The sequence below is a fragment of the Eleutherodactylus coqui genome, chromosome 4, assembly GCF_035609145.1.
Source record: "Eleutherodactylus coqui strain aEleCoq1 chromosome 4, aEleCoq1.hap1, whole genome shotgun sequence".
In the NCBI taxonomy this organism is placed as follows: Eukaryota; Metazoa; Chordata; class Amphibia; order Anura; family Eleutherodactylidae; genus Eleutherodactylus; species Eleutherodactylus coqui.
The window spans coordinates 177,678,028-177,684,027 of record NC_089840.1 but is presented as its reverse complement, the minus strand read 5'-3'; positions in this window follow the sequence as shown (position 1 = coordinate 177,684,027).

Genomic DNA, 6,000 nt, shown 5'->3' with positions numbered 1-6,000 from the left:
CTTGATTTATCATTAACCTTCAAAATTAGAAACATGTTTATTAAAGAAAAAGTCTGGTAAAAAATAAACTTTTTAGATAACCCCAATAAATATTTTTTAACTCAGTTAAAGGAGTTCTCTGGGACTTTTACTATTGATGAGCTATGCTTAAGATATGTCATTAGTAGTTGATTGGCAAGCGTTCATGTTTTGTACTACGTTGAATACCATGGGAGCATTACCTGTAGTACCAAATCAAGTTGCTGCAATATCGACAACACTCTTTGTGATAAGTGCTGTCTGCACTTACAGCGGGCCAGAGTCACAGCTCTTATAGTTCAAGCTGTCAGATAAAGGTAGGTGGGGCCTGTTCTACAATCTAAAGTGTGTCATTGATTTAATTTAGTTGTTTTGCAGTGGTCTCATAAGCATAGCTAGAGGGAGACATGGGTTGCAGTCACATAAGGGCATAAGAATGTAAAAATGCTGAAAATATCCATTTGCCTCAAATGAAGAGGCCAGTACTATAAATTGCATGGGGGTCTGTTACAGATTTGCATTGTGAATCCATGGGAGACTTTGTGAGGACCATGAAAATACTAAGCGCATAGTATCAAGCAGGAAATACTCTGAAGTCTCTGAAAATTCTGGGATAATTAACAGGCATTTTTTGGTGTTAACATGGACATTTTTTCCTATAAGGAGTGGTATAGGACAGCAGGGTCAGCATCAGAGTCGGAAAAAAGCTGGGAGTCATACAGTACATGATGGCAAGCAGAATCATACATCAGCACTAGTGTTACTTATCTTGATTGGCCACGGGATATAATCATCTCAATTTTCACAAATCAAATAGGCTTAGTCTAGACCCATTTTGGGTGAAAATCAGGGAAAAAATACATTTCCCATAATGCTTTCTGCAGGGCTCAGCGTGCAGCCAATCAGCAGCCAGGGCCCCTTGGTGATGTCACCAAATGTGTCCTCCATCTTGCATATGGGCAGAATATTCATTGTATACCTGCATCACATGACTAGCCATATTTAGCACAGGCATATTGTAATAAGTGGGCATTTAACAGTGGACCAAAGGACAGAGAAGCTGCATTATGTTTACATGTGATCTGTTGTTAAAGGGGTTGTCCCGCGGCAGCAAGTGGGTCTATACACTTCTGTATGGCCATATTAATGCACTTTGTAATGTACATTGTGCATTAATTATGAGCCATACAGAAGTTATAAAAAGTTTTTCACTTACCTGCTCCGTTGCTGGCGTCCTCGTCTCCATGGTTGCCGTCTAATTTTCGCCGTCTAATGGCCACATTAGCCGCGCTTGCGCAGTCCGGGTCTTCTTATCTTCTCAATGGGGCTCCGTGTAGCTCCGTGTAGCTCCGCCCCGTCACGTGCCGATTCCAGCCAATCAGGAGGCTGGAATCGGCAATGGACCGCACAGAAGCCCTGCGGTCCACGGAGGGAGAAGATGCCGGCGGCCATCTTCACCGGGTAAGTAAGAAGTCACCGGAGCGCGGGGATTCAGGTAAGCGCTGTCCGGTGATCTTTTTTAACCCCTGCATCGGGGTTGTCTCGCGCCGAACGGGGGGGGTTGAAAAAAAAACAACCCGTTTAGGCGCGGGACAACCCCTTTAAGGCCATAAATTCCATACAAGATATATTGCTGCTGGGTGTGAAAGAATGTATACCGTGTTTATATTACAGGGAATAGAGAAAGAAGATGCATTATGTTTATATGTCTCCATGAAACATGGTGTGCATATTGGGAAATGGTATATTTCTGCTGCTGTCAATGTATTTAGCAGCAAAAGTAGGCTGACAAAATACGCTTTGGCATGGGGAATATTGCAGTTCTCTGTTTGTGGTCTTAGACATAATTCAAAGTCGTGAGTCCAGCCATTACAAATTGTTTGCAGGCCTTACGCAACTAGCAGTGGGGTTTGGTGAACTCCATTATGCTGCGCCAAACAGAGACACCTCACAAAGATTCAAGCTACATTCTGTGACCTTCTGTTCTAGAAAATTGCAAAAGAAATTCCGGCTCACCAATTATCTTGGCATCAAAAGGACAGAGCACAGAAGTGTTGGACCAACTGCACATGGTTAAAAGTCACCAGTCCCACCACTACGAATTATTTGCAAGCCTTATGCAGCTAGCAATGGTTTTCTGCAAACTTCAAAATTAGCTGAACAGTTACATAAAACTACACTAAAAAGTAGCTGCCTCTTCCTTCATCTCCATCCCTGCTTTGCAGTAGCCTCTGAGCACAGAAAGGCAGTTTTGTGTAGGAACAATAGTATGCCTTCTTCAGGCTTCACCTTCACAATTGATGATTAGGCTATAGGTTTCAGAGTCAGGAGATGGGAAACTCTGGTTTCACTGACATCTACCTCATATTCCAGTGTGTTCCAGATCAGGAGCCAGCTAGGGAAAAGTAAAAAAAAATATTCTACCCTAACCATCCATGAGCACAGAGCGTGAATGCAAGCATTGCATATCTGCTTGCAATGGAAATGATGCCCTTCAGATTAGTGGACATAGAAGCATTCCATAATGTGATGCTCAGTGCTAACCCACAGTACCAGATGCCCAGATGCCATTTATTTACCCCACAACCGTGTTTGTCTGCCTGTTCCTAGCATTGCAAAACACTGTCAGTGGCAGAGTGCATCTGACGATGGACACGTGATCCAGCATACATGGCCAACAGCATTACATATTCTTAACAATATACTTGTCAATGTCCTGCAAGTGATGCATGAAGCCAAAAGTGTTGGTCCACATTTCATGGTACCCACGAGAGTTGTAGGACATTCATTCTTGTCCGTCCCATCCTCATCCCCTCTCCTCCTTCTCTTCCTTAACCTCTTTATACCACATTTCAACATCCTCAGACAGTTTGTGACATATGAGTGCTTTTATGCTTCAGTGTTTGCAGAAGGACCATTACATAGCATTTGCCTTTCAGCGCAGCGCTAAACGCTGTGCAATGCTCCCATTCATTTCAATGGGGCTGATAACACAAGCGTTTTTAGCCCTACATCGCCCATTGAAATGAATGGGCAGTGGTTTAAGCACTGCTGAAAACATGGCACAACTTGGTTACGTAGCCACACTACCTGAGAGAAAAAAAAATCAATACTCACCTTGCAGGTGCCGTTGGTGTCCCGGGAGCCACTCTCCAGACTTCTTTGGAGGCTGCTTGGATTGAAATCCCCCTCCTCCAGCAAGCGATTGCTCTGATTAGCTGAGTCTGCTGAGTGACAGCCCGCTCAGCAAATCATAGCCAGTGCTGGATGATCCAATCACAGCCATTCATCCTCACCGAAGGGACAAAAGGTTTCAATAATGACTTATGAAAAACCTTATGAACCCTCCATGTAGCTGACAAATCAAGTTCATAAGCAAGTGGATTTACTACACGCATGATGACAAAGGCACCCACGTAATGTGGTGCCAGTTTCAAAGACGGAACCTTCAATTTGAGATTTCTAGAAGACAAATATACCTTCTGTCCCATACTGTAAGGCTCAGATACTGACAGACTCCTCCCATTACGCAAATGCATATGAGCCACCATTGCTTCCAGGTTCTTCTATACTTCTTTCCATACCTCTTGTAGCCCCTCTGTGGCGACATCAGCTGCAGGACAGGCAGACAGAATAGAAATAGCTGTAAGGAAGCAAGGATGCTGACCATATACGCAAAGGAATGGAGATACCCAAGTGGAAAAACAAGTACGGTTGTTTAGTGCAAACAACCGTTAATATTGCACTAAATCCTGGTTCTTCCGCTCAGTCTGACCATTTGTTTAGTACCAAAAGTGCATTTCTCCAATTTGACAAAAAGTTGGTACTCACCCAAATGGGTCAGAACCAGCTTCAGGTGCCGCACATGTGAATCCCAGTCTGGGGAGTACACCAGAAGGCCATCAAGATATATGACCAAAAATACCCACAGGAAGTTGTGGAAGACCGCGTTCATAAATCCCTGGAACACAGCGGAGGCATTATAAAGTCTGAAGGGCATAACTAGGCATTCAAAATGTCCGAACGAGGTGTTGAACGCGGTCTTCCACTCATCTCCCTTTTGGATGCGAGTTAAATTGTAAGTCCCCCTTAAGTCCAATTTGGAAAACCAGTGGGCCCCTACCACCTGATTCAATAAATCAGGAATCAGGGGCAAGGAGCACTGGTTTTTCACTGTAATTTTATTCAAAGCCCGATAATCCACACAAGGCCTCAATGTCCTATCCTTCTTCTCTACAAAGTAGAGGCCTGCTCCAGCATGGGAACCTGGATGGCCTGATATGTCGTTTGGCCAGAGACTCAAAAAAATAGAACTTAAGGGCTTTGTGCTCACGCCCAGACAAATTGAAAATGGCTCCCTTAGGGATTGGACTGTCAGGGATCAAATCAATACCACAGTCCCACTCCCTATGGGGAGGCAAAGTCTCAGACAGTTTCTTGGAAAATACATCATGAAAATCAGACAAATACTCAGGAATAAGTATGATATCTGCCGAACACATGGATATAGCAGCTAAATGACTATGACAGGACAACCCTCAATGTGTCAATTCCTGAGTGGACCAATCAAATTGGGGATTATGCAGTGCCAACCAGGGCATACCAAGCACTACATCAACAGACATCCTTTCCATTACCAAGAACGACAGATTCTCAGAATAGAGAACACCCACAGTGAACTGTAAAATGGGAGTCCTTCATTGTACAACACCTGCAGACAGAGGGGTAGAATCAATACTAGTGAAGCGTTTGCGAATCTTTAACGCCGAGAATTCAGACAGTCATCAGAGGTCTGACAAAACTTAAACTCATCAAATTGGCGGCAGCACCCGAATCAATAAAAGCTTGACCGGACCAAGTGAAATTCCGGCACCAACAACTTAGGGAGTACCTGTGATCCTAGGCAATCCTCCCAAAGATCGCCTAGGATCTGAAGTTTTCAGACTGATGTTGTAGACGCTTCTGAGGACAGCTCGCTACACGATGTCCCGCTATCCCACAATAGAGGCAGAGGCGATGAGTCATCCGGAACCGTTGCTGTTCCTCAGGACCTAGTTGATCGACTTCCATAGGCCCGGCACCAGAAGTTGGCATGGGAGAAGTGGGAGCGGTTCTGCCGGATTCCCTAGCCTTACAGGCCTGATGTTCCTCTTTTCTAGATCTTAGCCTCCTGTCAGCTTTGACCGCCAATTCCATCGCAGCATTGAGTGTCACGGGAGCGGGATGAGAAATGAGTAGATCCTTGACAGCGTCAGAAAGACCCAACAAAAACACATCTTTAAGGGCGCTATCATTCCAAGAGGTGTCACCTGCATACAGTCTAAATTTAGAGCAATAGTCCTCTACTCACTGCTGCCCCTGACGTAGAGACGTAAGATGGGATACCACCCACCCTGCACGGTCCGGCTCATCAAAAATACATCCAAGTTCATGAAAAACAAATCAACTGACTCCAGGCAAGCCGAACTCTCAGGTAGGGAGTAGGCCCATGTCTGGGGGGGACCCCAAAGTAAGGATATAATCAAACCAACTTTCTGGGATTCTGAGCTAGAGGAGCGGGGCCGCATCTGAAAATACAATGTACATGCCTGCTGAAAAACAAAAAACTTGCTCCTCTCCCCAGAAAATTCCTCAGGAAGCAGACACTTGGGCTCAGGAATGGAAGGGAAAGTAGAAACATGTACTAAATCCTGCTGCTCCTGGGCCACCATACGACCGGACAGGTCTTGGATCATGACCACTAAATCCTGCAACTGACTTGCGAGGGTATTCATGGCCTCCATTGGAGAGCAATTTTAAGGGCCAGTTAATATGTTACGGTATACTACCCTTGCCAGCCCAGGTGCCCTAGATCTCACCCACAACCCCTGTCCCTGCCTACACTCCTGGCTAACCCCAGGCGGGCAACTGGGCAGCGGTCCCTACTCTCACTAGGGTCCAAAAAGGGATGTTGGCGTACCTGGATGGAAATGTAGAATACCG